At 30.0% G+C, this 20289-nt stretch overlaps 1 long non-coding RNA gene across 2 annotated transcripts; it reads left to right on the forward strand.

Annotated features, from left to right (window-relative positions):
* The first annotated feature begins 1502 nt into the window (after positions 1-1502).
* On the forward strand, positions 1503-19885 carry LOC149172114 (uncharacterized). Of its 2 annotated transcripts, none has more exons than XR_016259607.1 (2): positions 1503-1610; positions 19515-19885. It is a non-coding gene; the product is annotated as an uncharacterized LOC149172114 (long non-coding RNA). The 2 variants fall into 2 exon arrangements; XR_016259608.1 differs by lacking the exon at positions 1503-1610 and adding an exon at positions 19282-19324.
* Positions 19886-20289: the final 404 nt, after the last annotated feature.

The following is a 20289-nucleotide window of genomic DNA, read 5'->3' on the forward strand; positions in this document are numbered from 1 at the left end:
CAAAAAACATTAACAAAGAAAAATAACAAGAGATTGTTCCTTACTGATTCCTCGTTATCAAAATATATTAGAAATACAAAACATTGCTAAAAATCAGTAGAGAATGACCACTTCACAAAAATAACCAATATAAAATCACCATTTCACTATTTAAATGACCAAAGAAAATGCCTTTAACCCTAGGAATGTAATAGCTTGTATGAAATTAGTGACCAACCAATCCATGATATAAATTAACAAAGAAACCAATAAAAAAACTAGGTTCCAACTATTCCATGCCCAACCAAATCAAATGAACCAAGCCTTGAATGATATTATAGAATTTAGATACTAAAAATTACACACTTTTACCTTAATTTTCTTTCTTCAAACCTAAATCTAATACACATCTAATACACTAATTTAAAGTAATAAAACAAGAGAATGGATGGTATATGCAATGTCCATTTGTTAATAGACTTAGGTAAATGCCCTCATGTTTTCTCGATCAAAATCTTTATATACCTTGTGACATGCCCATAAACATACTTTTCCAAATTAATTGATTAGAATATGGGTTCTATTAATCAAAACTTAAGGGATTATGTGATAATTGACTTTCTTTTTTAATCCTTCAAGTTACTTTGCTTGATTTGCGTATACTTATGCTCAGTCATTAAACTGTCTCAAAATAGGATGAAGCTCAATATTTTAAAATAAAAAACTTTCTCTTAATTTTTTTGTTGTCATAGAGTTAAGGAATTGGAATCCTTAATTCTTCCTCATCAAATTTATAAAATTGCCAAATACTTTGTATTACAAACTTTATGTAAATAAAATTAATTATTGAGTCATAAAAATAATATAAATCTCATATTCACAATATCTAATCCCAAAACTGAAAAATAATTTATTTTACAATTTCATTCAAAATAAAAAATAAAAAAACTAAAATCCCAACACTGATTACATTAAAAAAAAAAATCCCTTTTCGCTTGTTTAATTCATATGCTAATAATTCCTTGTTCTATGTTCAAATCATATTCAAATAATTCCTTTCCATATGCTGAAATCATATTCTACTAATCCTTTTCCCTTTATGCTGGTGTGCCTAGTACACTTATTCTCTATTATAGTTATGATTAAAAAAGATGAAAACTCTTTAATAAAAGAATAAAATTAAATTAAATTAAATTAAAATGAAGAAAAACGAATATCAAGCCACATAATTGTATCAACAGCGAAAGCAATCAAATAGTATTCCTAGGTTAGATTCCTCTGCTACCTCGTACAATTCCAAATATCCATGACCAAGTCTACTCTGTTACAAGTTAGCTTTGATATTATACCAGACATAGTTTTTCAATCTTTTCAGCGCTACTGTTGGCATCTACTTTTCTATTATGATTGATAAGGAAGATGGATTGAAGCCCAAGAGATTCAGTTTTCATGGTTGATAAATGTGACCATGGTTATTATAAGAATATAGTTTGTTTAGAGGATGTGGTCTAACAATTGAGTAGGAGGTTTAGTTTCTACAGGTCTTGTATTCCAATCTTGAACACAGCTGTATAATAATCTGTACAATATTTTCTTACAAGCTTGGCTGTGATCTCTTTGACGCATGCATGGTTATAGATCTTTGAATGCTGTGACCTCAATCTATTACTTGTTTTTTTATTTGTTGAGTCTTTTCTGGCAGCTTAGATCGGCATACTCTAATTTCTTCTGTTACGTATTTTCAGAGCACGGGAATATTTCATTCGCTCGTGGTGGCGATTACCAGAACAATTAATATCATAGATCTCAGATAATAGATATTTTACTGGGAGAATGAAGCTTTTAAGTGAGTGGCCCTGTTGCGTCTGCTTCTGCTTTTTCCGCATGAAAAAGAAGAGGAAATCGGTAGAAGAGGATTCTGCGAAAACTGCACCTGGTCCTTAAGTAGGTTAAATAATTAATTAATTAGTACATTATAGTTTTGATATATATCTTTGTAGCGATAATGGCATAGTATGATTATAAGGCATAACAGTAAGTTCTTAATACAATTCTACTTATAATTTTTTACCGTAGGAAATTATTTTATCATAAATTATGGAATATACCATTTATAGCCCTGTGTAGATTAGAAATTATGGAATAGCGTGAGCATGTATTTTATTTTTCATAACCCAGAGCATGAGCATGTATTTTGTTATACACAACCCTCTGTAAATTAGAAATGGGCATTTAAGGGAAGAGATTTATTTATGTTTAATTCAATGTGAAGTATAACGGTAATTAAAGGAAGAGTGTCTTTTGTTAAATTCAATTATAATCCAGTATTTACTGTATATGTGATTGTTTTTCACTAAGTCAAAGCAAATATTCTAACCAGTAGGGATCGTAAATGTTAACGAACCATTATCAGTTTTACAGTTAATAATAATGTTTTATTATTTATATAATCTTTTAAAAACTAGAATAAATAAATAGTATATTTTGTGTTAGTGGGAGAGATATCAACTCTATATAGAAATAAAGTAATTGATAAAAATTAATTTTTAATTTTATTTATATTTATTATAAAGAGAATTGTGATTTTTCCACTACTCAATATGAAGATTTATACTTTATTTTAAAAGAAAAGTAAAATTCATTTCATATTCAATATAAAATTTATATATAATCTTTAAAAAAAATATTAATAACAAAAGAACTATGTAACATAATTTTATATCAACATTATAAATGAGAAAAAAATTTAATGTAATTTGTTTTTGGTATGTTTTTACTTTTTAGTATAATTAACATGTGTAATTTTCATATTTCAGTATATAATTTGAACCAAATACATTTTTTAATTTTGACATAAAATAACATATTTTAATACTTATTTTATGTAAAATATTATAAATCAACTTGATATTTAGAGATTTAAAATTTTAAAATAAAATATTTCAATTACTTCTTAGTATGCTAGAAATCTGTATTTTAATATGTGTATTAGGTAAAATATTTCAATTATATGAGAGAGAGAAATTTGTTATTCTATTAGTACTTTCTAATAGAGCATATGAGGGAGATGTGTAATTCTTTCAATGGTTAATACTGAGTTGACATGTAGAATTTTAAAATGATATTAATAACAAAAAGAAATTCAATGTATGGATGCACAGAGAGAATGTTCTTATTCCATAGATACATGCTTTCTACTTTTATGAGGGAAACATTTATTTAAAAATATACTAAAAACAACAAAACATCTTAATATAAACAATGTGGACCATAAATAAAATATTTCAATATCCATGTTAGTATGGAATCTAAGCTGTCCAATATGGAATTTGACCCTAGTTGCAAAATTAACAATACCATATAGCATATAGCCCTGTAGTAGCTTCTATTACCATTATGAAATTCTAAGTCAATTAAGTCAATTTTACAATGTGATTTGTCTAATTTCTCTAATAACGAATGAATAACATATAAACTTGTTATCTTACTTTTTTATATATAATATAATGCTTAATATGTCTATCTTAAAAACAAATTAATAATACTTTAAAATAAATTAATATTTTTATTAAAAAAAACTTACCTTAAGGATCTCATTCAATTTATATAATTAATAGTTATAAGACTTCAAAAAAATCTACTGTAATAAATTAATCAATATTTAATACACGTTCTAAATTTTATTATTAAACCAATATTTTAATAAAATAAATCACTACAATATATATTTAGATGATGTATATTAAGATAATAAATATTGTATTCATTTGAAATATATACATATTTATGTATTAGGCCATATACTTAGTAACTACGAACACACTATGCCATTCAATAATATTATTACCGTCTTCATTATTGCTATCATGGTGGGTAATACATGTAGGCCTGGAATTTGATGGGTGGTAGCAGGTATTTTCTGCTGCAGCCTTTATTTGACAAGGATATATTAAAATTACACTTCAATTATGGCGTGCTGTCGGATGAAAACTTAAATCCATGTGATACACATCATAAATCAGAGCATGGATAAGTGTTCACCTTATACCTTGCAAGACAGATTCAGAGTTTCTGGTGCGGCCTTGTTGGTATGTTATTAGTTAAATATAACTAATTGTTTCAATGTCGTTAGTATGGTATTAGTAATGTGGTTAGTATGGTATTAATTAAGTCATTATTTCAATGCCATACAATAAGACCCTCCAGCTTCCTGGTATCGTGTAGCAATTCTGGTTTTTAATCTAACTTCAACATTCCGATGGTATAATCCGCAACCTGCTCCAGCAATACCCAAAATAGAGGGTTTGAACACTAAAATCTAAATATATATATATATATATATATATATATATATATTTATTTATTTATTTATTTATTATTACTTAGGGAAAAAAATATTGATTATTTTACAAATTAAGTACTTGGGAACCTGACGAATTTCTCGAGGAATATTTCTTGAATTAGATTTTTATTTTGATTGATAGTGAAATTTTTATATAAAAATGTAAAAGATTTTCACACTTTCAAATCTGCATAAAATGTAAAATGATAAAGGTGACAAACAAATAAATGTCTTATATTTTCACTTGAATGGCAAAATAAATTTGAAATTTCATGCCTAATTACTGCACATAACTTATTTTATTTTATGCGTGAATTGGCATGTTTGACAAAAACATATAGTACGAACGGAATATAGAAGATTATAATTTATTTAAAGACAATACTCGAAGCATGTAACATATCCCCCTCCTCTGATGACGGTGGACGAAATGAAGCTTTTGTTTGTTTCTCTCCACTCACGACGCGTGACATTATCCGACATCATCGTTTACGTGACGGAGGTTATCCTACCCACGGAACCATGTGCCGCGAGGCCTATAAAATGGAGGCACAGACTGATAAGCATCCCAGTAAGGTTTGCCATTTGAAGGGTTTATTAGACGTGAGATTATTTCGTTTTTGGCAGCCATGGCGGTCGGGTCATTTGGCCTTCCATTATCTGTAATGGTACTAGTTGTCGTCGTGGGTAGTGTTGCAGGCGAGGTGAGTTTGAATCTGCAATGGGGGACGTTCTCAGTCTGATTGCCAGGCCTGCCTTATTGACCTCAGCGTCCGCATCGAGGGCATTTGCAACAATGCCATCGGTGCTCAGGTTCAACTCACTGACTGTTTCATGCGCTACGAGCAGTACCCATTCTAGTATCGACTATTCTACTGCACTGCGCAATACCGTTCCATCTAATATCTCTATTTGAATAAATCCCGAAGTGTTCTCTAAGCTGAGCTAGAGAAGCTCATCTTTGTAGCCATATTGCTAGTTTGTTCGATGATGCCTCTGATGTCACCCATGTGTGGTGGGTGGTGGGTGTAATATCTAGTAAGTAAAGTACACCTAAGAGTATGATGGCTACAAATAATAGGATATCTCATAGTTGAAAGTACATAAAAGATATAGGAAGGCATATGCAATTATGAATGTGAAAAGAAAGCTGACAAAGATAATTATGGTTTGTCTAACTAAGCAAGTTTTAAATGGGAAAATCTCACTTTGCACAATCTAACTAAAATCTCAAATTTTGAATTCAATGTTGAAAATTGGCAAATCGGGGATAAATTTCTAAAAATTGAAAGTGTAAAAATTGAAAGTCTAAAAATTTGAATTTCTAAAAATAGAAAGTCTAAAAATATAATTTCTAAAATAGAAAATCTAAAAATAGAATTTCTAAAAATAGAAACTCTAAAAATAGAATTTATAAAAAATAGAAAGTCTGAAGTATGAATTGCCAAAAATAGTAAATCACCTTGCATCAATTGGTAATCAAGTATTGCTGATGGAAAATCCCTTTTGATCATCAATCAATTTTAATAGTTCAATTTCGACTTTATCATTATTATTATTATTATTATTAAAATAAATTCAAGTCTATAAATCATGAGACTCAGTCATGTCATATGTAACTCCCCTCAATTAATTCATATGTTACTCTCTCTCTCTCTCACTCTTAATGGATTCATTCCTCTCTCTCTTTAATGTTGGGAAAAACACTGAGAGGGGGGAGGGGCGAATCAATATTTAAAACTCACTTAAACTTTTATTTTCTTATTCTTCTTTATGTACGTGACTTTACTATAATAGAAATACGTATATACACGAATGTTATGCAGACAACTAACGTATATCTAGTTAACTTACTTTTCAATTAATTCATCATTTGTTTGTCTTGAACCAGTGTATCGGAAACGCATTAAGCATTTGTTGAACAGTAACTATGTGTAGTGAGAAAACAATAAACCATCACACATAAGAGACACACATGAACACCAAGATATTAGGTGGAAACCGAATGTGGGAGAAAACCACCGCTGAGGTCATCTCTGTCTTCTTTCATTATTAAGAAAACCTTTTTACAATCTTGTGTTGGCGCATAATCATACCTGCACGCAGAGACCCACCTGCAGAAGGCTACAACCTTTTCTCATTCTCCAGCACCCACTAGAAGGGAGATCCAACCCCCTAAATTCATTTATCAACACCCACCGCAAGGGAGCTCTTACCCCCTGAACTAATTTACTAGCTACCATTGGAAGGAAGCTTCAACTCCCTTACTGAAGGATCCCACCCACAGCACCATCGTGGACCACGTTTCAAAAATTTTCACACTAGATCCACCTAATACAAAACATCACAACTTGTAGGCCACTTTTCATCAAATTTTCAGACTCCACCCATTTACCATTATTTAAGCCCAATACCAAATATCAAAACTAAACCTAATCACTCCAAAAAATCATTCAATCATTTAACCAACTGAATCAACCAATCATTGAACCAATTGATACCCAAATCAATCAACTTATTCTCAAACAACTAAAGCAATTAGATCACTGTAACTAGAATACCAATACTAAACCTAAACACTGCATCATCTCATTGAACCAACTGAACACCCTGATTAATAAAATGTTAGAATATATATGCTACTTTAGAAAAACTATGTGTATATGTGACTTCCTTGAAGCATACCTATGTACATATCTCAAAAATTTGAACCCTAAAACTGAATCATTGTCATTTTGAAACAAACACTGAGTTACACCCTGAACCACTGAATTATTCGAAAATAATCAGAGAACCATAATGGATCTTCAATCACATACAACTGGCAGCATCATCACTCTTCAATCAATCACTTCAACCTCAATCATCACTATTAAACTTAAATCATCAAGTAAGACTTCATTGACAGACAACAAAAACACAACAAGACTGATTAGAGTCGTCAAACATATTATTCTGCAAAACCCTAGCTTATATACGTGATTTCCACAAAACAATTCTGTGTGTATATTCGCTCTTCAGGAATCAAACCTATGTATAGATCTACATAATCAACACACGAATTACCAACATTAAACCTGCATATATACGTGCCTTTCAGGTTATCAAACCCACGTAAAGATATGCCATTTTTGACTTAAGGCTTCGTTGCACATCAGACCTTCAGAACAAACCCATCCCTTGACATACATAATAAAACATGTGTCAGTCATAAATATTACATATCAAATCAATCCATTATCAATATAGTCATTTCATATCTATTGGATTTCATCCATCCTCAAATTCGATGGTGCATGCTTAGTTTCTAACCAAACAATTCATTAATAGCCCATTACATGCACACTTACTTTACGTCTAACCATTCATGAAATATTCATTACTTGCATAGCCAAACACTTTGATCTTAATATCCTTATATAACTTAGGCTTGATCCAATACCATAGGTAAAATCCTTAGTAATGTCAATGGTTTCTTAGACGGGATCAAATATCCATTGTTGGGTTGAATACTATGGGTCAATACCATGGTAAACACCCTTGGTATTTAAAATACCATGGTGTGGAAACTATACAAGCATTTTCTTCTTCATACTTGCATGTGTACGTGGCTTTTCTTCATAGAACACATGTTTACCTATCAAAACATCACCTTCATCATTCCTCTGTCTCTCAACTGTTATTCCTTTGTCCAATCATTTTGTCACATTTGTATTGGCCTGAATACTCATCCTGCTACCATCATGTTGACATGTTTATTAAGTAGGTTGTCATCAAGGACAACACATTTGTCATAATGCCAAAAATCTCCTCCTTTGGAATTGATGGCAACCACTTTGGGGTTTCGTCAGCACCACCTGGAGGTACCTATGAACACATTTGTAAGTATACCAAGCATTCTCTAAGCGCCAACATTCTCTCCCCCTTTAACATCAAGGGAAAAGGGCTGACCAATGTTGAATGAAGGCTTGTCTCCCTCTATTGACATGACCATTGTAGATCTGATCTGTTGAGTATGAATACTTAATATTGACCATGCTCCCCCTGAGCACATGCTGAATTTTCTGAAGAAATAAAAAGAAGTACATGTCTCTATGACTCAACCAAACATGCCATTTCCTATCAATAATGACTCATGCTTACATTGATCACCCAAAACAGTGGGGTTACAAACTACATCACATGCCAAAAAAGGTGGGGTTATATGACTTAACTAAAATAGTCCATACATGACTGAATCTTACAATGATTTATCACATAGGTATTTACATGACCTTTACATCAAGTGACCAATATGGAATTTATAAATAAATAAATAAAAAAAAAAAAAACCTCAATAATACCATGATAATCATCAACAACTATCATACACCATATAGGATCTGCACCATAAGCATCTGTCAGTAGCAACATGAACAACAACATGCACATTTTCATCATCAATTTGCAAGATAAGACATTGGAGCTTTAATATCATCAACCTATGACCAAGTATGCAACATAAGATTTTCCATAGAGATCTTCTCTGAACTCATCCTCTTGACCTCATCAAGGCCAACTTGCTCTTTCCCTTAGTAAGAAGAGCCTCAATCCATGTTCATAAAAGAATAGCAACATATATTTTCATGCATCAATCAACATCTGTGAGAACCAAGCATATCATCATAGAGTAAGATAGGGCAATGTAGCATCATTCCTCAACATCATAAATATATGTATTCCTACTTCTTTGATTACAAATTGCAGAATTGAAAGGAAAGATCACACGACAATGAATACCAAGAAAACTCTGGTGCTGAATGAAAAGAATGTGCTTTGTAGAAATTCAAATAAAGGAAACTCTCAATTCGTCATGAACAATCTGAATCGATAAAATAACTATTTGAGATTCTCTTCAGTATGGTTGTAAGACAAAAGAATGATCCAACTAATCAGGATGTCTGTCTTCCTCAAGATTTTCCTTCCTATACCAAGTTGTCGTTCCTATACCGCAACAAGGTTCCTATACTAGAACGTTGTTCCTGTACTAGAGTGAAGCTTCTATACTGGAAGTATGTATATTGGGCCCTTACTAAAGATCTTGACATGCATACAAGAGCTTTGAGCCTTTGTACTAGAGCACTCTATTCCTGTACTCGGAATGTCAATTCTTGTACTAGAACAAAGCTTCCTTTACTAGAATAGAGGTTCTTGTACTAGGAAACCAGAGTTCCTATACTTGGTTTCCAAATCAGTTGCAAGAAATAAAAGTGTGTTAACTAAGAAAATAAATGCAAGGTGAAAATGGAACTGTAAAGTGAACATCTATAAGAAAAATGAATTATTGACTAATCGCCTGCTCGGAAATGAAAATTGCTTTCATTTCCTTAAATGATTGTTCATTGAATAAATTAGATCTGCAACGTTATACAAATAATCATTTTAACTCAAGGAATCCTTCTGATAAATTCAATATTAAGTCTAGCAACAAGTGCAGGTACAAACCCAAATAATGTAACAATATTTTAGTGAAATATTATTGGCATTAATCAAATCTAAATATGAACTTGAATATTGGAATATGCTTCACTAAAAAGCCAAACACTATTTGCAAAAAGAATAATAGACCTGCAGAAATACGAATAACTGGCTGCAATGAATAAAGGAAACTTCCAACTTGCTAAAACAAAAACACACCAGTGTAGGAAGCCAGATGTACATTTTCTTTGTAAAGAAAAAGGCAGCACACATTTGAAAGAAATAATGGAAGGAAATAAAAGTGAATGCAAATGAACCACGCACACACCTAGTTCCAGATCACGCAACTTGCAAGAAATTAAATTCCATCAGCTATAAAAGAATCCAAACATGATCTAATTCATTAACCTTGCATAAAAATAAATCTATCGCACCTTTAACGGAGGGAGAACGAGCTGGGTTGGTTGGGCCTTAACAAACTAGCTCATTTCCCTGTAACGAAATGGAAAACTTCAAGCACTCAAATGGAGCACCACAACGATATCGAGACAAAGAACTTCACAACTGGCATGTTCCTTTGTATTAAGTTTCAAAAAGAGAAAATCCACATTGTGGATCCCCGATCCAGCCCAGAAATGGTGATATTCAGAGATTAAAAATGGTAGAAAAAGTTTAATATAACATCACTCCCTAACATCTATAGAGAAACCCTATTAAATACATACTTCAGCTCTTGGCTACAACAAAAAATATAGTAGCATGATATATTAGGCCTTTGGTTGTTCGTAAAAAGTTTAAACAGGGGTTTTGTAGTCGAAGTCCAGCCTTCATATCTTTCCTTCTTCTCTAAATGCCGAGCCCAGCAAGGAAATTGATCTCTAAGCATGAAATTTGTGTGGTCTACTGAGTTGTCTCATCTGTAAGCGATGAGTCAAACAAAGAATTGACAACTGCCTCGAAAGTGTAGGAACACTGACCGGTATAAGCGTGATTCCTGTACCAACCCAATCTTTCACATAGATTAACACTTTGGTTCCATCGAATTACTTAGGAAAGGAATATATTAGTTGCAAAGACATTTTAGGATATAAAATCTGTATTTTAATGATTAAGTACATATATAACCTTTGAATATGAAAAACATAAGAGGAGTGTAAGAATTTTTGCAATTGAGAAAAAATACAGGAATAGATAGGCCTTTAGGGTTAAAACATAGATTAAAGTGGTGTGTTTTGGATCAGATAGAGACCAAAAACTAGGACAATTATAGCCACCAACATGTGGCTTGAAGTTGACCAATTCATTTAGAGCCAAAAAAACTAAAACACAATGGGGCCATAACCCACAGTTCCAAGGTTAAGCGAGTAAAAATTGAAAACGTTATTATAATTTTTGTGGAAAATGTTATTTGAGGTCTTTGTGAAATTGTGACCTGCGTGGTTTGTGTACATCCAAGTCAAAGACAAGCCTTTATGATTAAAGAAGTTATATAATGCTTTTACATGCTTAAATTATAGGCTTTAAAAAATAAACGTGTAAATCATTTTTTATAGAGTGATTTTATAAAATGTTAAATTATTTTAATATAAAGCATGTGAAAGTATTAGATGGAGTGATAAGGTGTGTTTAATTTGAGAGGTAACTAATATTGGATCAGAAAGACTTAGTGGTGGTGAGATTTTTATTGCGAAATTGATGGTTTGTGAAGTTTGTTTGGGTCAAAATAAAATCATGGCCGCAAGTGCTTATGTAGAAGTGAGATAAAATATTTAAAGGAAAATTGCAAAATTAATGTTGAAATCCTAGCTCATGGATGGAAGAAAGAATGTACATAGTTTTACATGAAGAAATTGTGTAATGAAGTCTAAAATGCCATTCAAACCAAAATAGGAAGTAGTGTGGTGTTTCTTGTCAAAGGTAATGTTGACTATGCATGGAATAATATGCATTGATTAGAAATTAAAGAATTAATTTCTAAATGTAATAAGGAAGAAAATGTATGAATACTTAAGAGTCATGTATAGTTAAGTCATGAAGAAGATATTTATATATTGTATAAAACAATGCATTTTCTGTTATACTTGACACCCAAAGTCTAATCAATGTATTGTAAAGACAAGGGATATTGAAGTTGTTTGCAACAAAGAAAGAAGAGTACAAAGGATCTTATGCAAGGGAAGAAGGAGATGAAGATGACTATGGATAGTCACAATGATGCCATAACAGTTGGCGTACATAATGAAGAGTTCAAAAAAGAGATCGTTGAGTTGAAAGCACTATGACGTGTTTATGGAGCTGTTATACAGTCAAAAACATGGATGGATAATGAAGAGGATAGCTAGATGGCCAATCAAGTAGTTAATTGCAAAAATATAAAATCACAAGTTGAAAATTTTATTAAGGGAGGCGGAAAAACTCTAGATAACTCAGATGAATGTATGCATTTGTGAACCAGAACCAAGACCAATTCTTGGTGAGGACAATGATGATGCTGAAATGAAATCTGTTTATATAAGCGTGGGTTCGATTCCCATAGACAACGCCACAAAATGTTCAGAAGATCCACAATGAATGACTGAATTGTCAATGGAAGATAACAATTATGTTGGGTTTAACTCTAACAATTGGTGTGTGGATACATGATGTGTTACAGATGATGGAAAGTACATTGATTGTGTTTCATGCAAGGATGAAGACCAGTCTCTTGAAATGATTTCTAAAAGAGACTGTAAAACATTGATGAAATGTGAAGAAGAACTAAAATTGCTACAAAAGATGTTGATGAAACCTGAATCCAATCAAATTGTCGATGAAGAAGAGAAATGTTTAAGCAGTGAAAATGTGGAACATGACAAATGAAAAAAGTTGGAACCGAAGTCTCACAAAAGTATTTTCAATGATTATTTTAATGAAGATTCTAAAGCTTACAATTTAATTGATATATCTACCCAAGGCGTCATCATTTCACAATATGTTTAGTTTAATGAACTTTCTTCTTCTTTTGATTCTTCGAAACCTCAGATCCCCTTCACTTTGACATCCTCACTTGTTACTTCCATATCAATCTCAATTACCCGTTCTTCATGCTCTATGCCTAATATGGATTGATTGCACCTTTATCTTCAAGTGATCCTCTTAAATATTCCAAGGATAAGGGAAGGATCTATGATCACAACAATGAACAATAAATAAATAACTCAAATAAAAAGAGATCTCATAGTTCCTTAGCCAAGTCAAGTAGCCCACAAGTATAAAGTTAAGTGAATACATACTAAATCTACAAACAACCATATAGTTTTCATATATGTGGCCCACTTGAAATTTCTTTTGTATCTCATGCTATCTATTTTCTTACTTTTATTGATGATTATAGTAGAAAACATGGGTTTATTATTTAAAACTCAAAAGTAAAACTTTTGTTAAATTTTAAGAATTTCAACCCATAATTGGAAATGGATATACTAAAAGTATTAAGATATTGAGAATTGATAATGAAGGGGAATTCATTAAAAAATAATTTCTTGCATACTTAACTATGATATTAAACATCAAAACATTATTGCTTTTACAACTCAACAAAATGGTGTAGTTGAAATTAAAAATAAGACCCAAGTCTCACAAAAATATTTTCATTGGTTATAATGAAAATTGTAAATCTTACAAATTGTTTGTTTCATCAAGTAGCCAAGTGTCATCATTAAGCAAGGTGTTCATTTTAATGAACTTTTTTTTATGAGTCTTCAAAACCTCATGTTCCCTTGATTTTTCCTTTCTTACTTGTTACATATGCCTAATATTTATCTAGTTCACCTTCCTCCTCAAGTGAACCTCGTGAATATTCCAAAGATAATATAAAAGGTTTTGTTGATTTTTTTTAATAAATTTCATCATTAACTAAGCAAATGATCTAGTTCACCTTCCTCCTCAATGTTAGTAGATATTCCAAAAATAATAAAAAGATATTTGTTGTTTTTTTTATAAATACATCATTAACTTAACAAATATTTTTTTTCCATATTTTAATAACTAACTCATAATAGTGAAGAATTATTTTCATTATTTCTAAATGAAACAAAAAAAACTAAATCATTATAAAACTTAACAAATACATTTTTTTTCATATTTTAATAACCAACTTATAAGAGTGAAGGATTATTTTCATTATTTCTAAATGAAACAAACAAATTCTAAATCATTATAAAACTCATTTGTAAAGTAAATTTGCATTTTTATAATAAAAAAAATGTTTTAATTTTTTTAATAAAATATTATTAAACATTAATCTGGCAATATCTCAAAACAAAAAGTTTCCTGCCTTAAAAAAATATAAAACACATACTTACAAACATTTTTTTTATTATAACTTAAATAAAAATAAATCTCACAATTATTTACCACACCTGGTAATAAATAAAATTAATTATTTATATATATTCAATTTAGAATTAAAAATAAAATTTAAATAATAAAAAATAACACACTATATTTTGTAATATATGATTCCTCTTTAATCATATTAGATAGATAAATTTATGCTGATTAATGTCCATTTCTATATTTTTATTTTTAAATTTCCTTAACGCAAAATTAAAATTTTAAATTTTTAAATAATTAAATTTTTAATAACATAAACTGTTTTTTAATCTCGGCATACGTTTTCCTTTTTAATTAAACATACGGATGACCAGAGATCTAATATTATCCTTCTTTACTCTGGTGGATGGACTTCATCGCTCATATCCTCTCTCCTGAACGTTGAGCAGCTCAAAAAGCCTTTCTGGAATCTCCTCATTCATCACCTCGCAAATAGCCCGACAGGCCACGTCAAAAAGAGTCTTGAATCCAAGAAATTAGGGTTCTTGAATCCAGATGGATGGGCTCCTTATATTTCTGTTTCAGGTATTCCACTTCCCGATTTTCGGCTTCCTGTTGGGTCAGCTGAGAGCGTGTATGCTGTTTATGGTGATTCCAATATTCGATAAAATCAACAAAAATATCGCTTGAAACATTAGCGAGAGCAATGGGTGTCTCAGTCCCGGCCTCCTCCATCAACATTTTTTTATAGTTTGAGACTGCGATGCCATATCCTTTCCCACCAAAAATACTGTGCCATCTGAGCTCCGCAATCTAACACCAGACATTTCTCCATCCCACCCGCCATCTCCTCCATACCCTCCGCCGCCCCCATAAGAGACAACCAACCGTCCGTGCCCAGCGCCCATGTCGAAGAAAATGGATACAGTTCGAACAAATACAGTGGCAGTGGAAGATCGATTCTGCGTCACAATTGATTATGATCGTGGACGGTGCTTCTACAATCCTAATAAATATTACTAGTAATGGTCTCAAAAGGTGCAAGAATATGTCTATGGTTTTTTAAATTTAGCAATTTAGGTTTAGGTTTTAGGATTTTTAAGGGGAAAATTTGTATTTTTAATTTCTATAATTAAGTAAATAACAATTGATATGTTAGATCTAAGGTTTTTGTGATCTATAATTTAAAGAGCGGCTTTGCTGATTAATCACATTAAAAGGATTGTAGATTATATTATTATTTAATTAATAAATTCCAATAGTTTCAAGAATAAATAATTATTTATTACATAACAACTAGTTGCTAATTCTTCGAATATTATGGAACATGGACTCGGTTAATTTTTTTTACCACTCCCATAATCCCTGAATATTCAGGGAATCAGCCATCCACTTTCAGGGCTAGTTTTTAACTAAATAATTTTATTTCACCAACAGGTACTAAAGGTGAACAATGATGCATCCTTGCAATTTATTCTCTCAGATCAATTGATTTCTTACCTTGTCTTGAGGATGAACCACATTAATTTGTTCCAAAGGTCGACCTAATCCTTTCAATGTGATTAATCAGGAAGAATGCTCTCTAAACAATCGATATATTAAATTAAAAAAAATTAATCTATTTTTTTTAGAGTCTACAAACTGTAATTTTGGTTTCAAATTTCTTCTCAATATCAATATTAAGATATAGCATATTAATGTTTGACACTATTTATTTACACATCAAGTAGTTAGAAGATTTTACAAAGTTAGTTCTGACTTACATATAAAAAACAATTCAATAATTGCATATATCTATTTTAGCTACGTTCACCACCATATCTAAATCTGGATAAATCATATTGCTAAAATAAGACTCTAACAAACTTACTATATAAAAAATTTGCATATATGATAAATAAGATGGAAAATTTTAAATTTCTATATAAAATAAATTTTATTCATATTTATTTTGGAAAAAAAAAATTGAAATAAAATATTTATTATTATATTCTCTTTTAAACATTTGATGATTATATAAATTTGAATTATTTACTCAATTATTCAATCTCATATATATATATATTTGAATTATTACTCAATTCTTCAATCATATATATATTAATATGATTGTGAAATATAACTATATATATATATTGACTTTATATACATGAGGTATAAAATTAAGTGATAAATAAGGATATAATTTTTCCATGTTGGTTCATAATTTTGTATTGTTTATGAAACTACAAATAGAGATCAATGTTTATGAAAGTCTTCTACAAGTAGACATAAAAGTTGGATCATTTCAAGATTAAAAACCGTTATTTGTGGGGAATAAATTTAATTTATGTATTTTGGATTTGATTAAGTTATTAGAAAAATAGTTTGTTATTTACCCATTTTTAACTTATGCATATGTATATTAAAAAATTTAATTATATTTAAATTGTAAATATTGATTCTCTAGTTACATTCTAAATTTTATTTATATTTTAATAAATAAAATAATATATATTTTTAATTATTCTAAAATATATATTTTTTCAATTTTTTAAAATATATATTTTTAGTTATTTAATTTTTCAAAATAAATATTATTATATAAGCTAATTTTTATATATATTAAAAATGATGAAAAGTAACCTAATATTATAACAAAATATTATTAAATAAATTGGAATATTACTTCAAAATGTGATACAAGGAAACAACATAGTCAGTTTTAACTATTCAAATGCAAAAAAAATCCCCGAAAGAAATGACTAATAGAAATGCAAAAAAAATGAGCAAAAAAAACATTAATAGAAAACTCAGTAGTCAAGTGCAGCATGGAAACAAGAATTAGATTCACTAAAAGAAATGAGTAATAGAAAACTCAGGACTTGAAAGTAGCAATGGAACAAGGATTAGATTCACTTTAATGAGGTTGAGATATGATGTATGAAATCCTCTATTGTCAATAGTTTTCTATTTTCAAAAAATTTATTGTCCACAAAATCCAAATTTTGACCTCTTTAATGTAAAATTACATCATGTAATCATCATCTTCTTGCAACAACTAATGAAGTAACTTCTCACTCTTGACACCAGGACTGGAGACTTAACCCACACTATGTGAACCTTCTGTGTGTTCTTTGATTTGATGGTTGTAATTATGTTTCCTCTTCTTGATGCACATGTGGTTTTTTATAGTCTCTCACATGCAAGTATGGTGACATCACAAAAGTAAAATATATTGGTTAATTCCGGTAGCTGAGAGAATATGCATCAATACATTTAAAAAATAATCTAAATCCTTAAGTAAAAATTTTGTGACCCTACTATAAATATAAAATCAATAAAAAAAATTATTTAAAATAAAAATTGATTAGTGAAAAAATAATAATTAAAATTAAAATTAATTAAAGTTGGACTTGCTTTATTTTCACTTAGGTTAATATTTACAATTTCATATTCATTAAGTTTATATTTTCAAATAGCTAATAAATTGTGTGCTTTTCTTTAATTTCCCTATATTCATCGTGCTAGATTGAGATTATTTAAGGATGTTAGTAATTGTTGTGTTGAATTATGAGTGGTTTTCTTTTAAGCTTTGGATTTATTTTTTTTGCATTAAATATCTATTATCATAGAGTCTCAAGAGGTATATTGATGTTTGTGACTACCAATTGAAGTTGGCAAAGAGAGTATCAAGATTATATTATCATTATATATGTAATTTATTGAGATTATTAAATTTTGGTAGAATGCACAAATCCATCTCCCATTTTGTATAGTTAACCAATTAGAAAAAAACCAAAAAGATACAAATCATCTAAATACAAATAAACTCCACTTAGCATCCAACAAAAAAAATTAACAAAGAAAAATAACAAGAGATTGTTCCTTACTGATTCCTCATTATCAAAATATATTAGAGATACATAACATCACTAACAATCAGTAGAGAATGACCACTTCACAAAAATAACCAATAGAAAATCACCACTTCACTATTTAAATGACCAAAGAAAATGTCTTTGACCCTAACCAAACCAAATGAACCAAGTGTTGAATGAGTGTTATAGAATAAATTTAGGTGAAAAAATTACACATTTTTGCCTCATTTTTCTTTCTTCAAACCTAAATCTAATACACTGCTTTAAAGTAATAAAACAAGAGAATGGATGGTATATGCAATGCCCATTTGTTAATAGACTTAGGTAAATTCCCTAATGTTTCCTTCATCAAAATCTTTATATGCCTTATGACATGCCTATTAACATATTTTTCCAAATTAATTGATTAGAATATGTATTATATTAACCAAAACTTAAGGGATTAAGTGATATTAGACTTTCTTTTTTAATCCTTCAAGTTACTTTGCTTGATTGGCCTATACTTATGCTTAGTCATTAAACTCTCTCAAAATAGAATGAACCTGAATATTTTAAAATAAAAATCTTTATCTTTATTCTTTGGTTCTCATAGAGTTATGGAGTGGTTAATTCTTACTGATCAAATTTATAAAATTGCCAAATGCCTTAGCTGTATCACAAACTTTATGTAAATAAAATTAATATATTGAATCATAAAAATAATATAAATCTCATATTCACAATGTCTAATCACACGAACAAAAAATAATTTATTTTATAATTTCATTCAAAATTAAAATTAAAATACTAAAATCCCCACACTGATTACATTAAAAAAATATCACTTTTCGTTTGTTTAATTCATATGCTAATAATTCCTTGTTCTATGTTCAAATCATATTCAAATAGTTCCTTTCCCTATGCTGAAATCATATTCCACTAATCCTTTTCCCTTTATGCTGGTGTGCCTAGTACATTTGTTCTCTATTATAGTTATGATCGGAAATGAAAAATCTTTAATAGAAGAATAAAATTAAATTATTAAAATGAAAAAAAAAAAAACGAATATCAAGCAACATAATTGTATCAACAGCGAAAGCAATCCAATAGTATTCCTAGGTTAGATTCCTATGCTACCTCGTACAATTCCAAATATCCATGACCAAGTCTACTCTGGTACAAGTTAGCTTTGATATTATACCAGACATAGTGTTTCAATCTTTTCAGCACTTCTGTTGGCATCTACTTTTCTATTATGATTGATAAGGAAGATGGATTGAAGCCCAAGAGATCCAGTTTTCATGGTGGATAAATGTGACCATGGTTATTATAAGAATATAGTTTGTTTAGAGGATGTGGTCTAACAATGGAGTAGGAGGTTTAGTTTCTACAGGTCTTGTACTCCAATCTTGAACGGAGCTGAATAATAATCTGTACAATATTTTCTTACAAGCTTGGCTATGATCTCTTTGACACATCTTTGAATGCTGCGATCTCAATCTATTACTTGTTTTTTTATTTGTTGAGTCTGTTCTGGCAGCTTAGATCGGCATACTCTAATTTCTTCTGTTACGTATTTTCAGAGCACGGGAATATTTCATTCGCTCGTGGTGGAGATTACCAGAACAATTAATATCATAGATCTCAGATAATAGATATTTTACTGGGAGAATGAAGCTTTTAAGTGAGTGGCCCTGTTGCGTCTGCTTCTGCTTTTTCCGCATGAAAAAGAAGAAGAAATCGGTAGAAGAGGATTCTGCGAAAACTGCACCTGGTCCTTAAGTAGGTTAAATAATTAATTAATTAGTACATTATAGTTTTGATATATATCTTTGTAGCGATAATGGCATAGTATGATTATAAGGCATAACAGTAAGTTCTTAATACAATTCTACTTATAATTTTTTACCGTAGGAAATTATTTTATCATAAATTATGGAATATACCATTTATAGCCCTGTGTAGATTAGAAGTTATGGAATAGCGTGAGCATGTATTTTATTTTTCATAACCCAGAGCATGAGCATGTATGTTATTATACACAGCCCTCTGTAAATTAGAAATGGGCATTTAAGGGAAGAGATTTATTTATGTTTAATTCAATGTGAAGTATAACGGTAATTAAAGGAAGAGTGTCTTTTGTTAAATTCAATTATAATCCAGTATTTACTGTATATGTGATTGTTTTTCACTAAGTCAAAGCAAATATTCTAACCAGTAGGGATCATAAATGTTAACGAACCATTATCAGTTTTGCAGTTAATAATAATGTTTTATTATTTATATAATCTTTTAAAAACTAGAATAAATAAATAGTATATTTTGTGTTAGTGGGAGAGATATCAACTTTATATAGAA

This window comes from Pinus tabuliformis, chromosome 4_2, assembly GCF_031772625.1.
Source record: "Pinus tabuliformis cultivar Carrire ecotype Pingquan chromosome 4_2, CPIR1, whole genome shotgun sequence".
In the NCBI taxonomy this organism is placed as follows: Eukaryota; Viridiplantae; Streptophyta; class Pinopsida; order Pinales; family Pinaceae; genus Pinus; species Pinus tabuliformis.